The 27,871-nt window shown below is 42.9% G+C and overlaps 1 protein-coding gene across 7 annotated transcripts in view; it reads right to left on the bottom strand.

Moving 5' to 3' along the window:
• APBA1 (amyloid beta precursor protein binding family A member 1) overlaps positions 1-27,121 on the bottom strand; it is a 195,898-nt gene extending 168,777 nt beyond the window's left edge. For 3 of the 7 annotated variants that reach the window (XM_019661100.1, XM_019661099.1, XM_019661107.1), the window contains exon 1: positions 26,889-27,121. The gene's annotated coding sequence lies outside the window, so the exon portion shown is untranslated. Of the gene's footprint in view, positions 1-26,680; positions 26,857-26,888 lie in introns of those variants that run through there. The other 4 variants (XM_019661101.1, XM_019661102.1, XR_002126077.1 and 1 more) reach the window with 3 other exon arrangements.
• Positions 27,122-27,871: the final 750 nt, after the last annotated feature.

The raw sequence follows: 27,871 nt of genomic DNA, 5'->3' as shown, positions 1-27,871 counted from the left end.
TTTAGAATCCACATATAAGTGAGATCATATGGTATTTGTCTTTCTCTGACTGACTTATTTCACTTAGCATAATGTTCTCTAGGTCCATCCATATTGTTGCAAATGGTACTATTTCACATAGGGATAAATTTAACAAAGTACATCCACTGAAAATGATAAAACATTGCTGAGAAAAATTAAGAAAAAAACCCAAATAAATGGAGAGATATACAATGTTTATGGGTTGGAAGACTCAATATATCAATACTGAGATGTCAATTACACACAAAATGATCTATAGTTTCAACATAATCTCAATCAAAATCCCAGCAGACTTTTCTGTAGAAATTGACAAATGGATCCTAAAAGTTGTATGTAAATGCCAAGGACCTGATTCTAAAATATAAACGGAAATGCAAAGTTGAAGGATTCTGACTGATTTCAAGACTCAGCATAAAGCTACAGTAATCAAGACAATGTGGTATTGACATAAGGACAGACATATAGATCAATGGAACAAAACACAATTCGGAAATAGACCCATCATATATGGTAAGTTGATTTTTGACAAAAGTGCTAAGATAATTTAAAAGGGAATAACAGTCTTTTCAAAAAATGGTACTGAACAACTGGATAGTCATATACAAAAAAAAAAGAACCTCGACCCTTACCTCTCATTATAATCAAAGATTAATTTGAAATACACACACACACACACACACACCCTGTTAGTTCTACTTCTCTGGAGAACTTTGACTAATACAGGCAGTTTTCTTATCAAATTACACGTATACTTACATATGATCTACCAATGCTACTCTCAAGGATTTACCCCCCAAAAAATGAAAACAAATGTCTACATGAAGACTTTATGTGAATTGTCTAAGTAGTTTTATTCATAATAATAAAAATGGAAAAAAGCCAAAATGCACCTCACATAGTGAATGCATAAATAAATTGTGGTATGAGCCAGATGGGAGGAGGGTTTAGGGAACTGGGTGAAAAAGATGAAGGGATTAAGAAGTACAAATTGGCAGTTACAAAATAGTCATGGGGATGTAAAGTACAGCATAGGAAATATTGTCAATAATTTTGTAACTACTATGTATGGTGTCAAGTGGGTACTAGACTTATCAGGGGATCACTTCGTAAGTTATATAAATGTCTAACCACTATGCTGTACACCTAAGGTAATATAATATTGAAAGTCAACTGTAATTAAAAACCTTCAATAGTTAAAAAAAGAATTAAAATAGGAAAAAATAATAAATTGTGGTATGTCTGTATAATAGGATAAAAATAAAATGGCAAGAAAACAGAACAAACTATTGATTCATGCAACAACATGGATTAATGTCAAATGTATTATGCTGAGTGAAAGAAGGAAGACATAAAAGGTTATATAGTGTATGATTCCATTTGTAGGACATTCGTAAAACCAGCAGAATTGTAGGGACAGAAAATAGATCTGTGGCTGCTAGGGACTGAGCATAAGGGGAGGGGACTGACTACAAAGAGGTACTTTGTAGTACAAGGGAACTTTTTGGGGTGACATAATGTTCTGTTATCTTGACTGTGGTGGAGGTTACAAAAATGTATACATCAAAACTCATCAAACTGTAGACTTTACAAAAATAAATTTTATTGTACATACATCTCAATTTCTTTAGAAGAGGGTAACAGTTGTTAAGTAAGCATTAAGAAAACTAAAACTATTTCCCTAGGTGCCAACAGCTGCTGTATTTTTTGAGACCTATGAACTCCCTATGAGGGTTTCCTCTACCTGCCCAATCCCAGGACCTCACCCCCCCCCCGCCCCCCGCAGTGTCAACAGCCCCATCTCCCTACCTCTCCTTGGCATAGGATGGTGTCTGAGTCAGTGACCACTGGATTGAAAGACGTAGGAGCTCACTCAAACTGGTGTAAGTGTACATGAATTTACTTACAAGGGCATGGGGATTTTATGGAAGTTGAAAACAGGAGGTACAGCTGACCTCAGGAAGGTTTGAGATCAGGAGTTGGCATACCTCCTCTCTTCCTCAAGGTTCAAGTCTCTTGTACCTTTTTCTTTCCTGACTCATGCTGCTTCTCTTTCTTGTTCCAGAAACATGAACCAAATATAGTCAGCCCAGCCTTGCCTGGCCTCCTATCACTTTGATCAAGTCTCACATCCAAATTCTCAGGGGGAATTGGATTGGCTCATCTTGAGGGCTATTCAGCTATGGATACACAGCTCAGATACCCAATGATCAGGGACTGGCTTAGGAAACAACTGTCTGGAAAGGGGATACGGAACAGGTTAGAAACGACCAGCAGCCTTCCAGCCTAGGAGGCCCTACCTGAGATGACACTACCCTTTTTCATACAATTGTCCTTTAGCTTCTTGTTATTCACAAGGACTCTGGCCATGCTCTTGCATCAGTCTTTACATTTGCTGTCCCCTTTGCCTAGAGGGCTCTTCCCACTGATATTCACAAGGCTGGCTCCCTCACTTATCAGATCTCTGCTCAAAAGGTCAGGCATTCTGCAACAGCCATATCTAAAAACGCAACCCCTATGCCACATTCTTTGCCATTACTCTGCTTTATTTGTCCTCAGAGCACTGTAAAAACCTGACAATGAGGCTATATATGCACTTGTTAATCTATTTTTCTCTATCAAAATGTAAGTTTTATGAGAGTGAGACCTGTTATGTTCCTAACTATCACCAGGACCTTAGTAAGTGTTCCATAAATATTTGTTAAATAAAATAATTAATTTTTACATACCTGTGTTAATTCAGTGACCCCCATCACAGTCCATTTATCCCCATTGATAATATCAATGTAGGGGGGTATTTTCTATCATACCAATACTTTGTACTCTTTCATGTTGATGCTAGCTTTTTTCTATCCCCCCAAATTCTGCTGTTAGCTCTCAATGAGAGACTCAATTTTCTCTTTAGCCATTTCATCACATTCTTGCAGCTTCAGCTTGGCTTTCCCTATCCTTAAGACCCAAATGCTCTCACTGCAGAATTGTATTTCTAGAGGCCCAGAAATGCTATTCTTCTCTATCAAACTTGGCCATGTCTTAGGTGGGACCTCAAGAGTTTAACCTTGTTTAAACATCCACAGGACTTTGCACAGTGACTTGCAAAAGATGTTTAACAAGTGTTTGTGGATTGAGACTACTGATTGATCATTCCGTACATGGGAGCTAAAAATAAAAACCTGTGTTCCAGATAATCTAATAATAATAAGCATACACTATTGTTGCACTATAATGGGGGCTGGAGCCAGAAGAGATGAACAATATGCAGTCTTTAGACACTGCCCAGGGACAGACTGTTCACTGTAGGGGATTAAAACATCCACACAGATAACTAAAAGGCAAATTATAAGAAGAGTAGCAAGAGGGGAAAAAATTCTCAAAGTCAAGGAGAGCAGAGTAAAATGGACTCCGGATGTGTGATGGGGGAGGTAGCATATAAAAAAGGCCTTGAAAAATGGAGAAGAAAAATATTTAGAACTGAATTAGAATGTAAACATTACATGTGAAAAATATGGAGATGTGGCTACAACAGTATTTAGAGGAAATGTTATAGCTTTAAATACATTTATCAGGAGACAAAGAAGGTTTAAAAATAAATAAACTAAGCATTCAAATAAAAAATTTTGGGGAAAAAATCACAGCAAACCCAAATTAACAAAAAGACGGGAATAATTAAGGTAGGCATCATTAGAAAACTACAAAAACAAAATAAAAAACTAATAAAACCAAAAGACGGTTCTTTAAAAGGGTTTGAAAATATCAACATCTGCCAACCCTGACCAAGAAAAGAAGATTCAAATAAAACAGAATGAAAAAGGAGAAATTATAACAGATACAACAGAGATTTAGAAATAAAAGAGTAGAAAATGTTTCGACAGATGGAGATGGGAGAAGGCACTCCAGAAATAGGACACAATGTGAGCAAAGCCTGGTGGGCATGTGTGGGAAACCACAGTAATCGGTTTGAGTAGAGGACTCTGGGGATGTCTGCTGAGAACTGTGAAATAATACTGGACGAAGGGCTAAGATCCTACTGGCGAAGTCCCTTGGAAACAGAATTTATTCTGTGAGTAGTGGAGAGCCATTGATGGGTTTGGAGCAGGGGTAGGCAATGAGATCTGTGCTTCAAAAAGACACTTGGTAGCAATAAGTAGAACGCCAGTGACTGTGATTGTTCGTGGTGGAAGATGACAGGGCCTGAATAGAGCTCTAGAAATGGAGCCCTAGGAAATAACATGGCCGGGGGAGGAGGGAAGAATCTATATGGGTTGGCGAGTGACTAAAAGTCGGTGTGGGGGTGGGACTGGGTGTCGGGGTGGAAGAGGTATCAGCTGCTGACAAAGAATCAAGCTAGAAGTCACTGGGTTGTTTAATAGAAGATGCACGGTAATCCTCATGACAACAGTTTCAGATGGAGATTGGATTGCAAAGGAGATATAAATAAATTGATTAAGGGGTGGAATACCTATAGCTTATGTATTCTTTATTGTTTCCAAAGCATTTTTTATCTTACTTGATCCTTACTGAGTGACCTGTGGGGTAGGCAGGTAAGAAAGGCTGTAACTCGTCCAAGCCACATGAAACAACAGAATTGAAGTCAATTTCTCTCACATGATAGGGATGGGAAATTGGTTCATTATTTGAAAACGTCAGTTAAAACAAGGACTCATAACAACATGACACATGCAAAACAGTTTTCTTTCATGTGGCTATCCACTGCCTGAACTTCATTCTGTGTTTGATGAGTACACAATTTTATGAGTCCAGGTTAGACAAGACAAGATTGCCTCCCCCAACAAGAGAGAAAAAACTAAATACCTGTTTGGCCAGTTTCCATTGTAGCTCAAGAAAAGAGGCATATAACCTGGGCTCTGCCAACTAGACAAACTTGCATGGGGGGCAGAATCAGGCACCGGTGATGCAAACGGGGAAGAAGGAAGGCTTACTCTCTTCAGTGGTGGCAGGAGAGGTGGCAGCTGAGTGCCTGACACAGACAGAGCTTCAGTGATGGCAGGGCCAACAGGTGCGATAAAGTTAAGGCTCCGGCACAGAAGTCACATGTCACCGAGAGCTCAGAAGAGATGGCCTTATTCTTGTCAGACCAGTTCTGAGGCTTGGTGTTGGGTGCTGTTCCAGGAAGCTCAGCTCTCCCAACAATTCTGCAAGCTATGCAGTCACTTTTCTGCCTGGTCAGCCAGCGTGGCTTTCTGTTGCTTGCATCTAAGAACCCTGATTGATACACTGTGTTTTATTTTACTTCCCTTTACTATCCGTTCACCAACTATCCAAGCTCACAGCCAGTTGAAAGCAAGTCCTCTAACACATGTGCAAGCCGAAAACAGGAAAAGTTTTATTTGATATGTTTCATGGCATCCTTTTCTATATTTAGTAAAACTTCTTTATGATATTCTTAAGTGAAAGGAGGCAGGATATAAAATAGTATCTATGCTGCGTTTTTGTTTACTAGGGGGATGGGTGATATTGATTTCTTCATCTTCCTTATATATAGTACCTATGGGTAATGCTTGTATGATGAAAAGTTATTTTAAAACTTATAGAAACATGTCTGGTTGTTTTCTGTAGGTATGCTGATCGTTACTTTCCATCTCCTTTGAAATGTTTTACGAACAACTTCCTGTCCTTGGCCTGCTGTTCCCACAAGGATTCAGAATTCACAGTTAACCCTCCTGGCCTCCCTGGCCCCATCCCACTCCCCAGCACTCAGCGCTTCTCCTGGGAGGGGGTGTGTCTAGTGTGCAGGGGGCGTGGGGAAGAAGTCCTGAGCATGCCCGGCTTCCACCCTTCCTCTCTTCCCCCTCTGCCTGCCCACCGCGGGTGCATTCCCGTCTGCTCTCTGCCCGCAGGTAAGCTTACCAGACACCAGCCGCCCTGGCTGTGGCAAGGCTGACAGTGTGAGCGAGACGGATTCCAGACAGTCCTTGGCGGCTGCACACCTGAGGCACAGTTTCCAACTGGCTTTAGCAGTCACAGAGCCCCATGTGTCTCTTGCCTTTTGCTTCTCATCCAGTTCCAAAGTTGGGAGGGGAAAGGCGGGATGTGATTTAGTGGTTCCAGACACACCCAGGCACCCCTGCGATTAACACTATTTCTCTAGGCCTAAGTCCTGGGACGCGGGAACACTGAGAGTGGTGGACTGCTCGTCTCAGTCGCCTGTAAACTGGGAGAAGGCACGCTGCCCCTGGATACACCGCCAAACCGGCCTGCAGCCTCTCTCTATGCTGCTCTGTCAGGAAATTCATCATTATTTCATATTCAGAACCCCGCAAAAGGATTCAGGGCCTTAGTAACAGCATTATAAAACCTGTGTCATCAAATAAAATATCTGAAGCTGGGCCCTGAGGTTTCATTAGCAGCAAGACATTTTAATGGGATTATAGCTCTTTTTGTTCAGAAAGCAGGCACTGTTCAAGCTTAGAAAGCGTATCTATTGATCTTAACCATTTCCTTCACAAAGTATGTGAAAAGGAAGCAAATTGTGGAATCTCAAATCTGCAGTTCTACCTCGGCTATTTTATTATTCCTTGCCTCCCTCAGATAAAGTATCTAAGTTTCATAAGTCATTACTCTTAAAATCAAGTCATAAAAACACGCCTATCATCCTGAGTTTATCAGCTTTTTTGCAAAGAGCTGGATACGACAAGTGCTTTAAAAACCACAGTAAATAGCCAGCCAACTTCCAAATATTACATGTAATCTCTATCTGTAATCTCTAGCTTTCAAGGTAGACAATAACGAAAGTCAATCACTTCTTTCTCAGGTTTCCTGACAATATTTTCCTCAAATTTATTAAGTTATAACTCAAGGTCACGAAAGGAACAGTTTAAGATATGCATGTTATTAAACAGAAAAGCATACCTCACTTAACCAAACCCTAAAAGCTGCTTCCTACAGTTAACAAAATGTAAAAACCTTACATAAAAATAATACTATTGAGTGTCCAAAAATCTTCAGATAAAATGTTTCTGACAGCACCATTTCCTAGGAAATCAAAGAAAAGGCGTTTAAATGACCCATGAAGCTCACAATCAGTCCTTCCTAGTAAATTGGGCCGGCTGCTGCTGCTGAGTGGGGTTGTGGTGGCTGGCCTCTCGGGAGTTGGGACAAAGGGGTAACAAGGACAGGGCCTGAAGGTCAGGATGGGGTGGCCCGTGAGTTTCGGCTGTCGCTGCCCGGGCTGAGCCACTGCGGGCTGCAGCGAGGGCCTGGATCCTGCAGCATGCCTCTGCACACTGAATCAGAGCAGGAGGGCACCTTGGGTGTCCTTGACGGTGTGTGGACAGGTGCAGTGCTCGTCACCTGCCAGGGAGTGAAGGGCATGGTAAAAAGTGCTCTCTGCCGGCTCCTCCTGCCTGGCCACTAGAGCCTGGACCTCACCATGTCTCACCAAGACCAGTGCCCTTGGGGGAATCTTAAAGAAGACAACAAGCACAGGAACGAAACTATAGCAGGCCTGGGACAGAATACATAAATGGGTTGAGGTTCGCCATGAAGTTACAAGAAGCACATGAATAAGCTGCCTTAACATACCTAAAGTTCAGGACCTAGACGTAACTTTCCCATTTATTCAGCAGTTGATACTCTAAACTTGACTCATTAGCCAAGTTCACATGGAAACAAGTTTATAAACATTTCCCCCACAAACCGTGCAATAAGGTTAAAGACAAAAACGGATCAAACACTGCCAAACTGGTAAACCACATCTGCTCAGGCATTTTTCTTTGCAATCTATTTGTACATCTCACAGTGGGCAAAAATTATTTTTAAAGCCATAGAGAAGTTTTCATTTTAAGAGCATGGGCCACACAGCTATTACCGAGCTCTATGGTTTTAGGACCCCAAGGGAGGAGCTCCGATGCAGGTCAGAGAAGGTCTGAAGCTTTGAGGAAGGGTAATTCCATGAGGCTAAGTCCTTCTCAGCTCTATTCCTCATCCATTCTGCCTTTTCAAAGCATTGAACTACCAAAGCTCAAGGCATCCCTATGGATTGATGAATCTCATTTCTAAAGCTCTGATGCTTGGTCAGCATACTCTCTAGTCCTGACATCCCCCCACCCACCACTTAGAGTTCTAGGCTCCGATATCCGAGTGCCCACTTTGAACCCCTCCTTGTGGGCCTCACAGACACTTTAAAGTCAGTCTATGCAACCTGCCCACTTCCTCGACTGAGTCATCTTCCATTTTCCATCCCTTATTTCAGTGACTGGAAACCCCATCCCACCAGCAGCACAGGACAAAACCTGAGAGTCAGCCACGATGCTATTTCCTCACCCCCACGCCCAATCCACCCCAAGTACTGATGGCTTTACCTGCTAAATAGCTTCCCAGTCCATTCATTTCTCCCTAGCCCTCCTGCCAGCACTATTCCAGCTCACCATCTCCCACGTGGAGCTTGAATGCAAATCACCTCCCAACATGCAAAATGTTTACCAATGTGCTCTCCCTTGGCCCTCTTTCCAATCTACTGTCATAGAAAATCACAGATCTGATCATGTGCTTCCTATATTTTCAACACTGAAATGGCATCTGATTGTCTTTAGAATAAAGAGTGGTCTGGGGCTCCTGCCTGCCCACACCCTGACTCCACGTTCAGCCAGCTGGTGCCCACTGTCCCTCCCCTTCCCAGGGCCTAGGTGTACCCTGTCCCTTCTGCCCCGAGTTACTTCTTGTTCTCCACTTCAGTTACTTCCCCACACACAGAAGTCCCTGCTGGGTGACCCCGACAGGATGGGGTCTCCCTGTCACATGCATGCATCCTCACGCTTCCTTCACAGCACTAATGAGTCGCAGTGACAGCAATGACGTTTGTGTGGTATGTGTGAGTGCCTATCTCCTGGGCTCTAATGCTCCCTGAGGAAAGGGGCTACTAAGCCTCCACTACCATCAGCCCCCAGGGTTGGCACAGTGTTGGCACACTGTCCATGCCCAGCAAGTGTGTGGAGAATGAAAACAAACGAGAGTGAACGTTGAGAAAGCAGTTGGTGCTCAGATCATGGTGGCTAAGGCCTATCTCACTCAGTGTCATTCCCTGGCCATACAAGGGTCGGTTTTTCAGGGCCTCAGAAGATATGAAGGAATAGACAGTCTCCCCAACAACACATCTCCCCAGTATAACCTCTAGGCTTACAATGGGGGAGGGAGGTATGCTGTTAATGTGATTTTTTTTTAAGACAGTGACAGCAGGTTGGCATCGTTTAGGCATCTGGTTAATGGAATCTGTTAAAGTAATAATAAAGATTTTTAACTGCTGCAGCTTCAATCTAACCTGAGAAAATGTCTAGGAATTGAGAAAGCAGCAATGCTCTTTCCCACAGGCCCCTCCTCATACATAGAAAGATGAGACCAAGTTAAAAGGCTGTGTGGTATAGTTATTGTATGGACCCTGACACTGGACCCTGGCTACCTACTGGCTGTGTGATCTTGGGCAAGTCACTTGACCTCTCTGTGCCTTAGTGCTCTCATCTATAAAATAACATTAATAAGACAATATTAGCATGCCTTTAGTGTTGTAAGGATTAAGTAAATTTAATGTATGTTAAATGCTTTGAACCATGTCTCATGTTACTTATAGGGAGTAATACACAAATGTTTCCCATTTTATTATTACTGGGTATTTCTTAAAGCATCTTTACAATATTCTAGCTAATATATTAACTGATATATTTTGGTTAGAATGGGACTGAAATAATGTTTAAATGTAAGATGTTAAAAATTAAAATATGCACTGGCCTGTTTTGTCCATAAAACTATTTTTAATGAAAATATTCTGAATGCATAACCTTGTTGATTCAGATAAAACAAACAAAATGCCTGTTAGTAAATGGTTGTTGGTTTCTTAACAGAGTGTGACAGAAACAGTCCTCAAATATGCATGACTAACCTGGTCAGTATCCAGTGAATTCACTGGATGTGTCTTTGACATATAAAATAAGAAAATTACATTCAGCTAACCAACCTAGACAATAAAATTAATCAGAAAAAAAAATCTACAAAACACATCTGTGCATTAAAGCAGAACATATAGACCTACATCTATTCTTGAGTTATCAACAGTATATGTTAAGATTACATCAAAGAGAAATGTACTTATAAAAACGATTACAATGTTTCCTACTAGACACACACTATCCTATGACCAAGGAATTCCACTCCTAAATATATATCCAAGAAGTATGAATAAAGAAAGACATGTACAAGAATGCTCATAGCAGTTTTGTTCATATAGCCCCAAACTGAAAATAATTCACATGTCCATCAACATAAGACTAAGTAAAAAAATCATCATGTTTTTATACAATTGAATACTACACAGCAATGAGAAGAACGACTGATAAATGTAGTAACATGGATATATCTCAAAGATACTATGCCCTGTAAAAGAATCTGGACTAAAAAAAAAAAAGCACATGTACAATTCTCTTTATATGAAGTTCAAGAATTATCAAACCTGAGAAATGATGATGTAAGTCACAGCAGCAGTTACCTCTGTGGGGGACAGATAGAATATAGATTGGGAAGTGTGTGAGGGAATCTGTGGGGTTCTGGCTATGTCCTACATCCTGATTTGGGTGGTGGTTTCACAGGTTTAGAAAAGTGTAAAATTCTTTAAACTGTACACTGATGATGCGTGTACTGTATACACTTTACTGTGTATGTTTTACTTCTGTTATAAAAAAAAATCTTTCCACTGAGTAGTTTAAATCATGACTGATTCTACTTTGATTTTACAAAATGGACTGCCATTGGAGTACTTCATGTGGGAGCATTGGCAGGGTGCTCTGCCCCCACACACACCAAACCAAGTGTTACGGACTGAATTGTGTGCCCCCTCCCCCCATTCATATGTTGAAGCCCTAACCCCTAATGTGACTGTATTTGGAGACAGGGCCTTTACTAAAGTAATTAAGGTTAAATGAGGTCATAAATTGGAGCCCTAACCCAACATGACTGGTATCCTTATGAGAAGAGGAAGAGACATCAAGAATGTGCACCCGTGAGAAAAGGCCATGTGAGGACAAGCGATTAGGCAGCCATCTGTAAGCCAAGAAAGAGGCCTCAGGAGAAATCAAACCTTCTGACACCTTGATTGTGGCCTTCCAGCCTCCAGAACTGTTAGAAAAATAAATTTCTATTGGATAAGCCACTCAGTCTGTGGTACTTTTATGGCAGCCCTAGCAGGCTAATACACCAAGTGAAGATGGCTTCAAGAAAAACTCCAGGAGCTTGACACAGGCCCTCTGGAGTTGATGGGACCCAGGTATTGTCGTCTGACTCTTGCTTCGAGAAATCTAAAAGCTAGTCAGAGCAGGGCAAAGAGAGAGGGTGCTGTGTTCGCAGCATAAGGCACGTTTACTGCCAATGGAACAGGGGTGTGTGTTTCCTGTGGTCATAATGTGGGTGCCACAGAAGCAGCCTGCTTGAGTTGGAGGAAGTGAAGTTTAAAATTAGATGTGTTTAACGCCACTACACACTTACCAAAATGGCTTGAGCCTCGTGAACGGTATGACACCAGGTGTGGACAAGGATGTGGAACCACTGCAATTCTCACCACCTGTTCTAGGGTGTGTAAATCGGTACAACCACTTTGAAAAACCCCTTAGCAACATCTCTAAACTTAAACATACACCTATTTTATGACTCAGCAATTCCACTCCTACAGAAATGAGTGCATATGTGCACCAAAATAAATGCACAAAAATGTTCACATGAAACAACCCAAATGTCCTTCTACAGGAGAATGGATAAATAAACTCAGTAGATTCACACAATGGATTATTAAACAGCAATAAAAAGGAATTAACTAGTTATAAATACATGGATGAATAAATTTAAATAACAGGGATGAATCTCTAAAATAATATTGAACAAAGAAGTCGGGCACAAAAGGTTAAAGACTCTACAGCTCCATGTGTATAAAGTTACAAACAGCCCAAACTGCTGCATAGTGATAGAAGTCAGAGTAGTGGTTACCTCCGGTGGGGCTGATTGATATTGACTGGAAGTGGACATGAGGGAGTGTAGGGTGGGTAAGGGAGGGGCAGGAAATATTATACCTCTTGATCCAAGTGCTAGTCAAATGGGTTTTCAGATATGTGAAAATTCAACAACTGTATGCTTGAGATTTGTGTTCTTTACTGTGTTCAAACTACACTGAAATTTAAAAAAAATCAAAAATTAGGTTGGAGTGTGAAATTTCACTATTACTCTGGACCGTATTATGTGATTAATAGACTGAATTGGACATTTCACCACTTAAGAGTAACCGGGAAATCTAAGGGACCTGCCCAAGATTTTATTCCAACGGGGAAGACAAGACTGTTCCGTGGTTAGGAAGGAAGGAGCCATGTGAGAAGAACCAGGGTGGGTGCTATTTGCACCCTACTGAGCCTGTTCCATCAATAAAGCTGTTACACACAGAGGGCAGTTTCTTTCATTTGAGATCCCTGAACACAGATAGCGTATTTGGAGCTTGCCAAAGTTATTACTTAGGTTTCTGCTTACTAGTCAATTGCCAAGATTAACTCTGATGTGGTAACATGGGAACCATGGTTCATGCTGATATCAACAGTTTACTCACCTGTGTCTGGTGTTACTATCCAAAAACACTGCAAAAGAAAGAAGTCCCTTTGGGAGCCCAAAGATACCCACAATATCTAGTAGCTCACATTATCCAGATAATGGTTATAACAGATTACAGCTATTTCGTTTGGCTAATGCAGTACTTTGCTAGATAATAGACTGGCTAATTCTCAACTATTAGCCTATTTTCATGAGGTTACAGGAATATAAATATCTGAGTGTGTGAAGTCATTCTAAGATTCTACTTTAGCTTTTGGTTTGGGAGGTGAAAGGAAGCAAAAGAACCACATATATGTTTTATCATTTTCCTCTCAAGACCCCACTTAATGCGTATAAAGGCATAGATAAAGCAGAAACCCACAAAGAGAATATCCACAAACAAGAGATTTCAACACATTTCTTTGGAGGTGATTGGGCTGTAGAGCCCCAGGGATGCAGGACTAACAAGCGACGGGAATGGAGAAGGCTGTGCAAACAGGAGATTCACAGACATTTGGATCCCAGCGCTCTGCGCCATGGAACATACACATCACCAGGAGCCAGCAGCTACTCCTTAGGAAGAAGGCTGGCACTGGGGATTCCCAGTGAAGCAAAGGACTAGCTCTCCGCCTGACCATGCCCAAGAGAAGCCACTGGTCAGCTGGTGAACAATGTCGGGGGCCTGCCCTGATCCTCATCCACCAATAGCCACCACTTTAGGCTCTTTTGGGGAGGACTTCACTACCTTTGCCATTTCATGTGAAGAGCAAGGAATACCTGAGAATTAATGCCTACTCCTCCACCCCCACCCCCACCCCCGTCCTCCCACAAACCCATCTCACCCCAGGCCTTTACCCAATAACCAACAGGTATGGAGTTTAAAACACCAACCCCATTGACTTCGGTGGGAACACCCCTGAGGCTGATTTACAGTCCAGAGCTCCTCTTGGGACATTGCAATTGCACCTGTTTCGCAGCTCCCCGTCCCCTCCACCACCACTTCCTAGGTGGCCTTGGAAGCATCTCCTTCATAAAGCAGAGCCCACACACAGCAACCCTCTTCTCTGCGTCTGCTCTGGCAAGGCCAACCTCAGACCTCTACAGACTGTGACAGCTGATACAGACCTCCGGCCAGCTTCAGTGCCACAGCACTACATAAGAATGGACAGTCGACAATGACCAGACATTTGCTGAAAACCTCCAGTGTGGAAGGGAGCGATCCACATAAGCCACACGATGTAAACAAGCCCACTGTAGGTCCCCAAGTGGGAGAAGTGGGGGGAGGGGGTGGTAAGAAAGGGGTAAATTACATCAGAAAGCAGGTTAGATTCACATTGCAAATAACCTCATGAACAAAACCTTAAATCATCCACCTTCATAAGCACAGTCTCCCTACTTCATCCAGGGGAACCTTATTCCACAAGAGACACTGCAGACAGATGGTTAATTACCTCCCCATCGCCTTCGAGTTCTCGGGCTAGCCTGCCCCCTCCCTCTCTCTGCCTCCATCTACTAAGGGTAATTTTGAAAGCAGTCTTTGCATCACCAGTAAGCAGTGCGTTGTGTCTCACCTAGAGCGGCTCACACATAATAAGGAGCAAAACCCTGAGCCTCCATTCTCCCCCAAGCAGGCTCCAAATACCTCACGGGACTTGAATGTAATAATGCTCTTCTAACACTGGCTTAACATTCCATCTAGGCTAGAAAACATCTACCAGAATGGTTACAGTCTATGTTGCCAAGTCGAAAGCACACTTCATAATTTATTTTACACCAGCGGTGGATCTTTTTTCCATGTTACAGCAAATTAATATATTTTGGCAGACTAAAAAAGTCAAATGCTTATTCGAAAGCTGACTTAATTGTTCCTTAACAAATTTTAGTAAGGCGTATACACTCTTGATAATTTTGGTTCCAATTTTCTAGCAGATTCCTGTTCTCCCACCCCTTAAATACACACACACGCACATACATATACAGTAATGCCTTGGTTTGCGAGCATAATTTGTTCCGGAATCAAACTACTCATATTGCAAGACATCGTTCGTTTACCAAGTTAAAATGTATTTAGAAATGTGTGCTCATCTTGCGGAACATTCGCAAACCACGTTACTTGCAACCCAAGGTTTACTGTATATGATTGCCTCATGATAGAATAGAGGAATAAATTCATCATAGAACATTTGAAAAATAACACACATGCACACAACCACAGCAATTCCACCATCGAGTTTCTTTCTACCTCTTTTTGAGAAGATGTTTTAAATGTATATATTTCCTAATAACTCCATTCCCAGGCCTATGCTTATTAAGGAGTAAAACATGAGCTGTGTTCAAGGCTTCGCTCCTCAGAGATGTGTGCTGTTCCTTAACACACATACATGTCGGGGAAATACATGCATCAAAGATAGAGACGTGATGCAAAGATAAAGGACATTCTACCAGGTCCTCTTTATTTGTAGCCAAATGCATAGAGTTCTGGCATTTTGGGGAAAGCAAAAAGCAAGGCTGCTGGCAGCTGAGACAGAAAAGCACATCAGCCTCCAAAGCTCCTACAGTGACGGAATGCCCCAGGGACCAAAGCTAAATGTTTGGCCACTTCAGTTATTCTCTAATAACCCTTTTTATGCTGAAAAGTTGGTTTTATTTTGCCAGTTTTTTCCCTCCTTCTTCCTTCCCTGAAATTCTTTTCCTTTTATGGTTAATGGGTAGGATCGGGTTGGGGGATGGACTTGAAGGCATGAATCTTAAAGTCCTTAAATTTAATCACAAAACGTTAACTCAGTCATTCCTCAAGGTTTACTAGAGAATAGGCAGAATTTCTATTAAAGATGGAAAAATAAGATACATAGAAAAGAAACAGATTTTCTTACCCCATTTATTTAACAAACATGTATTCAGCATATACTACATATGTGTGTGTATAAGGATACTAGCTATATGCTATTACCCTTCCCAGTGCAAAAGGAGATGAAAACAAAATAGGTAGGGGAGTATATTTTAGAAGGACAAGAGAGACATGGGCATAAAGTGCGCATACATCGCTATAATCCAAAGTGGACCAGGGTTGTTTGCTAACAAGTGGTACAATGTGCTGTGAGCATTTACACCAGGAATCAGCAATCTAAGGTCCATGGGGCAAATCCAGCCTTGGCTTTGTACTGTACGGGGCTTGGGAGTGGCTTTTACCTTTATAGAGGATTGGGGGGAAAAAATCAAGAGAGGAATCAAATTTGTGACACTGAAGATCCTATAGAAATTGAAATTTCAGTATCCATAAATAAAGTTTTACTGGAAGACAGCCATGCTCACTGGTTTACACAATGTCTACAGCTGTTTTGTAACAGAATAGCAGAGCTGAGACCTTGTGATACAGATGGTATGGCCTGCAGAGCCTACTTACTCTCTGGCCCTACACAGAAAAAGGTTGTCAATTCCTGGTTTAGAGGAAGGAGATGTCACTTCTGCCTAAGGTCATTATGAAGGAATTGACACATCTACCTTACCTTTCTATACCCTTTATATCTTATGTGACTCTCCCAGCAGCCCTGTGTGGGGAGAGATAGAAAGCTCAGGTATCATCATTTCCCTGTTTACAGCTGGGGAAACTGAGGCTCAACCCAATCTAGAGACTTGTTCGATATTGGCAGCTAATCAACGGCTGTACCATATTACAACCATCCTAAGCCTTCACCCCATGGTGCTGAGACTGGCGGACTGCAGCGGCAATACACACACAGACATCCCATGTGGGACAGGGGCATAATAAACAAACAAGCCCATCTGGGCAGGTGGGGTGGGGGCTACTGCTGTGCCCCAGGACAAAGGCGACTTGGGGACTGGGGCTGTTGGGGCCTGTTTCTATCCCCGGACCTAAGGCAGGTCCCCTTTTCCCTGTCCTTTAGGCAAGGCACTGGGAGAAACTCTGAGAACCTCAAAGTCCAGTTTGCAGTGTCTTTTCCTGGGATGATTATGAAGAGTAAATGAGATCATTATGAGAAGCAAATGATTTAAGTCTGTATGGTACTAAGCACAATGCCTGGCACTTTGTAGTTGTGATGTTAACTTGTTTTCATGCACTGGATGGGGAACCTGCTGAGGTTTTAAAACAGGAATTGATATATACTTATCTTAGACAACTAGCGAGCCATAAAGGATGCACTCATACCTGAACATAAAAATAGGTTAGGGCCGGCCGAGTGGCGCGTTGGTTAAGAGCTGGCTTGGGACGCCAGAGGACCCCGGTTCGGATCCCACATATGAGGGCCAGTGACACTNACATATGAGGGCCAGTGACACTGCCCTCTACAGCTAAGATGCTGAACAACAGCTCAACCTGGAGCTGGGCTGCTGTGAGTCGCTGGCGATGGCGTAGGCTGCAGCCCCTGTGACAGTGGGTTGCCATGGGCTACCGTATATAGCCAGCAGCCAGCGTAAGCGGCCAGCAGCTGCAGTGAACGGCCATCCAGAAGCCAGCGACTGATCTGCCTCGGCCGGGAAGAGCGCAATGATGGTGCCAAATTGGGCCAGTGAAGCAACGCCCTCCACAACTAGACTGAAAAACAAAAGGACAGCAACTTGTCTGTTCCCTTTCCCCCAACTCCCCAGCGCTGTTCCCCTCCCCCAATTCCCCAATAAAATTAAAAAAAAAATAGGTTAGACTGTCCTACTAATACAACAGAAACATTCCATCTGTGGAACAACTTCTAGCTCCTGTAGGACAAAATTCCCTCAGGTATTAGCTCAGGAAAAAAGATCCTTGTACCTTCAAGTTATTTGGAAACGAATTGTGTGTAAAAACTACTTTCAGATTCAGGAAGAAATATATAATATTAGGTTGAAATTGAGTTAAGTAATTGAACTGAGCATCTAGAACACCCAGGGTTTGAGGGGCGGTATCTTGGGAAAGAGGCAGGAAGGGAGAAGGACAGGAAAGAATTGTGAGGAGAGATTAGCCACAGCAGTGGGTAGTCAGCTCACCAATGAGGTCGGGGCACAGCAACTAGGCACGGTTTACACAGCCCTGGAAAAGCCACTAGATCTAAGAAACAATCCATTCATCTTATTCTACGTTCCATTTTCCTCACTAATAATTTCTTCTTGGGGAAATAAAATATTTATTCAAAAATAGAGTTTCCCTTTAGAATTACTAAGCCATCATATTCCCATACTGCCAAATATCCAAATATGCTAAAAATCTGAAACAAAGGGAAAGAAAAAAAAATTCTGACATGAAAGTATTTCACACGATAAGGAAATAAGCGTTCTTCTGATGGATGTAATGCAATAGAGTGTTTTTAAAACTGCGTTGTCAGGGCCCATTAGTGCTGAAATCAGTTTAGAGTGTTGGCAACCACAGAAAATAGAAAATAGCAGAGTGTATTACATATAATAAAGGACAAGGATTGTTGAGTGAAACTTTTGTTTCAGTGATATGTTCATGCGTATGTGCGTGTATTTTTGTTTATATACATTTATCTATACAGCTAGGCTCTGCTGTAAATTGTATTCTTACTAGGAATCATGGTCAAAATAAGCTTAAGTCTCCAAAACAGACTGATCCACTTTAGTGAAGTCCAGTACAAATATCCTAATTCATTGAATAGCCACGTTAAGGGGTAATTATTCCTGTTAAGTGAAATGTTTTTAAATGAGAAAGCTCTTCCTCTGCATTTAAAATATGCTACAATTTCCAGAAGGAAAAAAAAAAGGGTTTAGGTATGCCTTGTCAAGTATATCACTTCTTTAAAATATGGTGTACCTGTTAATACAAAACTGATCTCGAGATACAAAATTTATCAAAAGTCAGAAACATAAATGATTACATTGTTCAGGATGATGGCTAATCACTTCCTGTATGAAATAAACCATTGCTGTATTTTTCGCCCTAATTAATCCACCATGAAGAGGAGGAGGCTGGAGTGGAAACTTAGTGGGCAGGCTTTACCACTACCATACCTCAACAACCTCCCATGATCACGCTGCATATGTAAAAATTAGAAGAGATTTCTATTCCCCCAAAAAATTATATTTCAGAAAACAGAAATTCGCCTTATGTTTGGATCTATATAAAGTCTCCCATATTATGAGGCATTCTCTCAACTACTTCTTTTCTGAATGCCATAAATCAAAAAGCCGATCCTCTCCAAGATCGCAGGCATTGAAATCCAGAAATTCATTAATGCTGGATGTGATGGCAACTGATTTTAAAGGGAGAAACCATGTCCAAAACATATTAGTTGGTAAGACTGAAGGCTTTATGAAAACGAGATGTATGTTTCAAAGATTCCTTGAGAACTATTTGGAGAAAATAGCCTGCAATGACCTCAGTCAATACTAGATAACGATGCTTATGGCGGTCACATGGTTGGAATCGGATAGATGAATGAATGAAGAAGGCCAAGACTTCAACAATTGCCTGTACTGTATGTCCTTATACAAGTCACACTGAAGTTCTGGGTGGTGGGGACCTATAGGAAGAAAGGAAATAGACAAACATCTTTGTTATGCGAATGAGCACCCAGGGCTTGGAACGAAGTTTGTACTGGCAGCATTATACAGAAATTCAAGAAGCATGACATTTCAAACAAGTTAGATAGAAATAAATATTCCAAAAGTAGCCTAATAATGTAAAAGACTCTTAAGTCAAAGAAGTATGTGAAACATTTGAATAAATGATTTCATAAAATGTGAATGTAGAAGGATGTCCTATTTCTAAATTATTAATTTTATAAGCAATTTTAAATGTATGTAAGTAAATTAAGAAATTAAATATAAATAGACACTTCACTGTTTATATACCAAAAATGAATATATTCTAGGTGACATAAAAACTTTTTTTAAAATTTTTTATTAGGGAACGGTGTGTTTTTCCAGGACCCATCAGCTCCAAGTCAAGTAGTTGTCTTCAATCTAGTTGTGGAGGGCGCAGCTCCTTGGCCCATGTGGGGATCGAACCGGCAACCTTGGTTTTATGAGCCTGCGCTTTAATCACCTGAGCTAACCGGCTGCCCAAAATAAAACTTTTTAAACACCATCTTCTTGGACAATTGGGGACCACCTTATAATCGAGGGTACCTTATACATGGGCATATATGGTAATCTGCATCTCACATAACTGAGAATTGTCAATAGTTTGCTTGTGAGTGAACTGAACTATAGGTAGCTGTTGCGATACATTAAAAATCCCTAAATTAAAATACCAAATACTTTACATCCCCGTGACTATTTTGTAACTACCAATTTGTACTTCTTACTCCCTTCACCTTTTTTACCCAGCCCCCCCAACCATAGGGAATATAGTCAATAATATTGTAATAACTGTATAGTATCAGGTGGGTACTAATCGGGGGATTACTTGGTAAATTATATAAATGTCTAATCATTATGCTGTACACCTGAAACTCACATAAAATAATATTGACTGTCAACTGTAATTGAAAAAAAAAGAAATGATACATAATAAAAAATACCAATAACTGCTATCACGTGAATGCTTATCTGATAAAAAATTCTTTCTGACATCTCTGTGCCATGTGGAACAGGTGCTGTTGCTGTCCTGCCTCATGTCCCCTCAGCCCACTTCTGAGTTCACCTATAGTTCTGATGGCCACTTCCCCTGCACACTGACAGCTTCCCACTTCCAGCCTACTCCACCTCTCTGCTTATCTACACAAGGGCTTTCTCTGTTGCCTCTGGAGCTTGCCTGGGCTAATGGAGCCCAAAGTGTTGGGGATTTTTTTTTATGCTCCCAGAATTAAATGGTGGATAAACATCCCAGTTTACCCACTGCTTCATGGGAATCAAAGTTCATTCTACATGATACCAGCAGAACCAAGCCTCCACTGCCCACAATGGTAATCTTATTAGCCTAGCTTTTATTGGCTTTCTTTCCTCTTCTGTCTCATTTTCTCCACTCTCTCACTTATGCTTCTTGAGATCACCCTCCCAAATAAATTACTTGCACCCAAGTCCTTGTCTGAGGCCCTGCATGCATAAACTACTTCAGCATCACGTGGCTATTTTGTGTCCTCTTTGAAAAACAACTGCAGAAATCAACATAAAAGAACCTTTAGCCTCATTCTTTACACCTAAATTACTTAGATCTTTGGAAACGTATCATCCATTCCTTTCAATACGTAATTGATGATCCTTTACTAATGCAAAGAGTTTTTCTGTGGGTTGTAGGGTATACTCAGGTGAACAAAACATAGTTCTACCCTCAAGGACCTTACATTTGAGAATGGTACATAAAACATGGAGGAAGAAAAGAAACCCTATAACTAAATAAGATTCAGAATGCAGAAAAGTGATGTGGCACTTCCAAGGGAAGGACTACTTCCAGTTGACTGGTATTTCATCACTACCCAGACAGAGCCACTCTTCCAGTTTTTTAACCTAAATGTTTGATTGAGGACATCCATCTTTTTATAAATGCAGCACTGACTCACACCCAGTTCAGCCCAAACATGGTACGTGGTGATATAGCCTTATGGGCCACTGATTCAATACCAAAGGGCAACACATTACATTGCAGGGTCCCTAAGTAACCACTCCATCTATCAGGTGCAATAGGACATGGCCAGGTGAAGCAAGGAAACCAATGAGGCTTCCCTGCTGTTCCTTGATCATGCCAAGCACATTGGCACCTCAGGACCCTCCTTGTGGATATTCTGTCTAGAAGGCCAGTCCCCCAATAAGCTGCCTGGTTCACTCCTTCATATCTGAGCTCTATCTGCTCAAGGCCTTCCCTGACCACCCTATATATAGCATCACCCCACCCCACATTGTCACACTCTGTTGCCTTCCCTACTGTATTCTTCATAGCACTTACCACACCACCTGACATATTATATATTTCCTTATTTATTAATTTTAAATCTCTTCCCATTAAATGGTCGGTGATAGTAGGGGCTTACTCCCCTCCCTCGCACTCCCCAACCCCAACCTGCTGTGTCCTTTGCACCTAAAATAGTGTCTTGCCCAGAAAAGGTGCTCAAGGAATATCTGTTGAAAGAATGAATAAATGATTTCATCATTAGCCTCAAAATCATCACCCACCACAGTTGAAATTCCATAAACTCATCTGGAACCATGACATAGACCCTAATTCAAGGATCTAAAATGTACATAATTATTTTTAAAATAAAATTGTTTTTGTTAAAGGTAAAACACATGTAAGGGGTATGAATAAATAAAATTGTTTTAATTCTATCAGAAACTTGTATAAGCCATAGAATGCAACTCATTCAATGTCCACAGTATAAACAAGAGATCCTGAAGTTCTAGATCTCAGATACTATAAAAAAATAAATTCATTCATGTATTCATGCGACAAATATTTATTGAGTGCTTATGAGAGGTACGGTGTTGGGTGAGGTGCTATATTTGATTTTTCTTTTGAAAAATCGAGTTTATACTTTACTGTAAAGCCATATCCTGTCATAATAGATAGGAAAAGCTCATCCTTTTGAACATACTTATGCTTTTTTCCATTATTTTACTGTAAGCTTTATTTATTTATGTCAGCGGTCCCTGAGAGAATATAGTCCTAGGAAATACTCCGCAGGGGGGTCTTTTATTCAGCTAATTTTAAAGGTAAATATTTTTCTCTTTTCATTGAGTTTAAGGGAAGGAACAACCATTGTATTTAACAACATTTAATGCTCACTATTACAAAAATTACAAACGTAGTAGTCAAACTCTAATTACACAGGGCTAATTGGTTCCACTACAAATCCATGCCCTCCAAATGCAGGAGGACCTCCTAGTTGGGTGATAGTCTTTTATTCACCCCTAATTGACTCACTATTACATTTCCACAGTAATATGCAATAAGAAATAAGTCTTTCTTATTCTACTCACGGTCGCAACCTGCCTACCTCTCTTTTGACTTTATACTTAGAACACTAGGGCTAAATTCCTTTTGTTCCACCTCAAAACCCTCATGCTTCTGTCTCAAGAATCTTTCCTTTGCCTTTATCCGGGATGCTTCCATCTTCTTGAAGACTCCATTTCATCAATTTAGCCTCTCCCTTGCATTTTTAATCTCCCTTCCCTTCAGTGGAGTCTTCTCCTCTATTTCTGAAGTGGGCTCAGGTTTTCCTATACTAACAACATTACTTGCCCTCTACTATGCTATTGCTTTGATACATCTAACTCTCCTTCCTCGTCACCACCCGACCTATGAAAAAAGAAGTCTGTCTTCACTGCTTTCCATGTACATCACCCCACACTCTTCAAACCCATGCATCCTGGCTTCCACTTCCCAAAGATAATCAAGGAAAGCCAGGCATCAGATCCAACGGCATCTCCCTCATTGCACCCCGCCCCTGTGGGGTGTGCTGTATGAATAGAGTGTGAATGAGGTAGCTCCCTTTTCCAGCTTCCACGATGCCGTACTGTTTCCACCATTTTTCTCCAATTGCCCCTTATTTACTATTGTTCTACTCTTCTTTCTCTTTTCCCATCCAACATGTAGACATCCTCCAAGGATCCTACCCCTACCCTTTGCTTCTTCTCGCTCCATTTTGTTTATTGGCCATTCCTGAGACATCAAAACTGCTCCTAAATAGATAACGTACTAATCTCTTTGTAACTCCAGCCTCTCTCTGAAGACCAACACCTGTATGCCAGTCCCTTCATTTGGACAAACCTGTCACGCCCAAAATGAAGCTTCTTTTTTCTCCTCTTCCTCATCCTCCTCTGAACCTTCTGACAATGACCCAATCATTCTCTCAGCTGAGCCTGATAATGACCTTTGATTTCCCTGCTCAGTCTCCAGATTAGTTCTGCACTCTGTCCCTCGAGTCGATCTCTCTCCTCTTCACTCCCACTGCCTCATTTCCTCTTACCCCTAATTTGACTAGAGTCTCTCTGGTCTCCCTACCTGCAGTCTTTCCTCATTTCATTACATCCAACACGATGCTTCAAGATCATCCCCCTAAAGCACAGATCTGGTCCTGTCAACCCTCCTCCTCAGAAACCCTCCATGGCTCCCTGGTCCTTAATGAATAAAATCCGCATACAAGTTGCTCTACAACCTTGAAAGAACCTCTCTTTCTCACCTCATTACCTCTTTCATTACATCTCTTGGCATTCCCTGTGCTCTAGCAAAAGCACACCAGTCTTTGTTTCCCGTGCAGGCACACACCTTCCCACCACTAAGCCTTTGCTATGTGTTCCTCCCCCAAGTGTGCCCTTCCTTCCTTGCCAGTCCAAATGCCACCTGTATAAATCCAGATCGGCGGCTATCTCCTCCAGGTAACCTTCCCTGATTCTTTCATTTGAAGTTAGTATATAACCTGGGAACTCCCACAGCACTGCAGGAAGATGGCTTTTTCAGCACTTAACCATTCTCCACCATTTTTATAGTTAGTTACATGCACCCTCTCTCTCTCTCCTTCCAGGATATGAACGTTCTCTGGGCAGGATCTAAGTCTCCTTATTCCTCAAATATTAAGCTCTCCCAACATTTCCCAAGCCCTATTCAAAGGTATGTATGTAGTGCCTGACAATGTAATAGGCAATTAACAAATATTTGGAAGTTAATGATGGAAACCCAGAGGGTTAACTGTGGACTTCAGGCTTGAAATTATGTCAATTCTAACAACAATTACTTTCTCTTTGTAGACTACAAGTCCCATCTCTCCCCATGGTGCCACAGTTTATTCTTTTTGGCCCCAGAGGTCAATTTTCAAATGTCTTTTACTTCCAAGTCTTGAAAAACAAACTTCTTTGAGAGACACAATAATAAAAAAGAAAAGCATTAATACTACTTTAAGTGAAGAAAACACATCAATGCAAAACAAATGGCTGGCTGCAGGCTACAGCAAAAGGTATAACTGTTTATCAAGCTGAATTACAGCATTCAACCTTACTAGTCCAGCATTTAGAAAAGCCAGGCATTGCATTTAAAAAATTATCACACTTGCATTAGAAAGGAAATCACTAATTCCTGAGTCATCAATTGTGTTGTTATATAATTCTTTTTCTAAACAGGCTATTTACCTTGGTGATGCCTAATATTCCTAAACTTTCTGGTAAGTGTTTACATCTCTAGGTTTTACTTGCAAATATAAAGACAACAACTTAAAAAAAAACCAAAACCTCTTACAATGCCTTTTAAATTCCTTAAGTACTTTTCTCAGAAAGAAATTGGCAGAACCAGCAAGGGAGTAAAGAACTAAGATTCAAAACTCATTTTTATAAATCTATCCTTAAGTCTTGGATGAGCTCCAACAACCTCACATTAAAATTTTAGAAGGCTTGACTTGAAGGACATGGGGAAGTTTAACATCCACATTTTCAGGAGCACCTGGTCTATATATCATCATTAATTAAGAGAAGATAAATGGAAAGAAAAAAAAAACATGTGGATAGCCCTAGTTTTATTATTTTCAATGTAACAATGATATGTAACCTTTGCTAAAACAAAACAAAATTTTTAAAGAAGAGAAAGAAACCCCTGATGTTACTGTGTTGTATTAATACATTTACTTGTGTAGTCATGACTGCTACGGGCTTTTCAAAGAGGATCGGGGAGGCCAGTTTGGATTCTGACAGCAATGCAGTAGAATTAAAGGTGTTATGGTTCAAATATGTCCTAAGCACATTAATCTAGTCACACAACACTTTGATAAAGAAGTATCAAGCTATTAAGTTAAAGGCGCATTTATTGCCACAAATACCACAGGAGAAATACAAAGGCACTGGGAAGTCAAACTGCAGTAGACACTCATACGAATATACTATCTCCCTTCCTCTCTGTCCAATCCCACACAAGCCTATCCTTATTACGCAGAGACAATTAAACAGCTATAGACTCTAGATGCAGTTCTGTATCCTGGTTCCCACTGGGTGACTTATTTCCAGCCTAACATTTTCCAAATTCCCGACTAGCAGGCTACGTTGGCTAGGAAAGCAGACTTCACCCACCCGGGACCCCATCACCTTGGGTCTTAGGGATTTCAGTGTCTGAATGACACATGGCACCACCTAGCCATTGTGAAAGCTGGGAGAGTGGATGTCAATAGCAATAGAAATAAAGTATCCCTTTTCCGAAGGAAAACACCCTGCCTGTGTGAAGATAACCAAGGGTGTACCAAACATTTCTCAGTACCATCATTTTCTTCTTTTTAAAGTCTCCCCACCCACCTCCCACCACCACCACCACCAAATATCTCTATACACACCTCCAGAGTTCATTCTACAGGAACCAACATGAAGACCACCCATTCTTCAGCCATTAGGTTTCCAGTGTTTAAATGTGGAAGGGGAAGGTCTAGTTGACATTCAAAGTTGTGGGGATTGAGAGAGGAATGTGGCCATTAAAGACCCTTCTCCTTCAAGTCAGACAAGAGATAAACAATAGAAACTGCAGAGTCAGGGCCTCTAAGACCCTTACAGAAGAGGGGCTGAGGTGAAAGGTGTCACAGGATGGAAGCTCCCTTCAAAATCAGGGACGCCAGCAAGCCCAGAGGGGTAACCATGATCCTATTTCACTGCCATGCACGCAAAGCCACATGCACACTTCCACATCCCCATGTCAAGAGGCCAGAGAAAGGGGCAGTGAGAATCTTTACACCCGGCCGTCCACATGCAAGACCAGAACACAGACTGTACTCAAGAGTTGCAGGGTCAAAAATAACAAACACTGTCCCATAGTCAGCGGTGACAGCAAGTCAGGGCACCAGCAGATGTGTGGGTCTGAGCGCAGTTGGGGGAGCGTGGATGCAATCACACGAGTACACACAGTCTCACACGGGATTTTACAAATCCACCCCTACCCCACTGCCTCCCTCCACACTCACAGACCAAGTGCATCCTGCCTACTTCATCGTTGCCATCACCACTCTCTCCCGGAGAGTCAGCAGAGAGATGAGGAATCCTAGCGGGGATTCCTGGAAATGTCATCCCCCAGCACCTTTGGTCCGCCACCCCCAATCCCCTTGGCTGTATCTTTTACTCACACACACACACACACACACACACACACACACACACACACGGTCCTACCATGTCTGTCATCAGGCCTGCCCGCTGCCCCCAAAGCTCTGCATCTCAACGTGCATCGGACACCAGTCGTCCCTACCTTCAACGTCCCCTTTCACCGCTCCGTTGGCTCGATGGCTAAAGGAACTGCCCGCTGGATGTCACCGGCTGTCCCCGCTCACCAGCACTATTGTTCCACGCAACCCCTCTCGCACCCGGGGGCGCCCTTCGGCGAGGAACCGGGCTCCGTCGGGGGCGGCATCAGCGCCGGGCACCCCCATTCACCCACCCCTCCCTGGCGGTGGTACCTTGCCTGACAGCTGGGCTCGCGGGCCCGCAGGAGCAGGCGGCGCTAATGACAGCGTTGGTGCCAAGCCTGGGAATAAAGCTGCGCTCCAGCCGCTCCTACCTCCAGCGCCACCATCTTCTCCCGGCGCCGCCGCTGCCGCCGCCAGGACCGCAGCCGCCCTCGCCCAGCTCCGGCTAGGGCTCCGCAGCCGCTGCTCGGGCCCCGCTGGTCCCGCGGCCCCACCCCCTTCTCCTCACCCTCCCGCCCCTCGTGACGCGCGCCGGGGCCGAGCCGGCCGGCCTGCGCGGGAGGGTGCGCGGGGGGCAGCGCGCGCGCACACGCCGCGAGCTAGTTGCGCCCCTGCCTCCCACGCCCACCCGCGTGCGCGCGCGGCGCGAGCCCGAGGCGGAGGGGCGGCGTCCTCCTCCTCCGAGCGCGGGTCGCGGCGCCCCAGCTCCGGCGCGGGTGGGCGTGAGGGGCTCTGGCGCCCTTCGCTGCCGCTCGCGCTCGGGCTCTCGCCTGCGCTCCCTCCTCCGGCTCCGGGCCGGGCGCACGGAGCGGGAAAGGTGGCCGCCTCCCCGAGGGGACCGACAGGGACCTCCACCCTCCTCGGCCGAAACCCAAGCAGGTCTCCGGTTTCTGAATTCGCAGCGGTGGCCAACCTCTGCGCGCAGGAACAGACCGCGCTGCCGGACCGCGAAGCCGGACAGCGGCGCCGGCTCCTGCAGTCTGTTCTGAGCTCCTAGTTACTTCCGAGCTTTCCCGCTTCCCAGGCCCTTTAAATAGTGCCTGCACTTCTCGGCCTAGCGGCCGACGGTGTCTCTGAAACGCGCTGCACTTCTGCGTGTTCTCTGCTTGGGGGCGACCTTGTCAGGTTTGGGCCGGAGCAAGGTTGGCCGCGTTTGCAACCTTCGAGGGGGACTGCCCGGTCTTGCGGGAAAAGCAGACAGCCTCTGGGTGATGATGCCGGGCAATGCTACGCTTGGTTTTTCTGCCCGCTTC

The sequence above is a fragment of the Hipposideros armiger genome, unplaced genomic scaffold (assembly GCF_001890085.2).
Source record: "Hipposideros armiger isolate ML-2016 unplaced genomic scaffold, ASM189008v1 scaffold_335, whole genome shotgun sequence".
NCBI lineage: Eukaryota > Metazoa > Chordata > Mammalia > Chiroptera > Hipposideridae > Hipposideros > Hipposideros armiger.
Note: the sequence above shows the minus strand (reverse complement) of the source record. Positions and strands in the feature narration are given on the sequence as shown.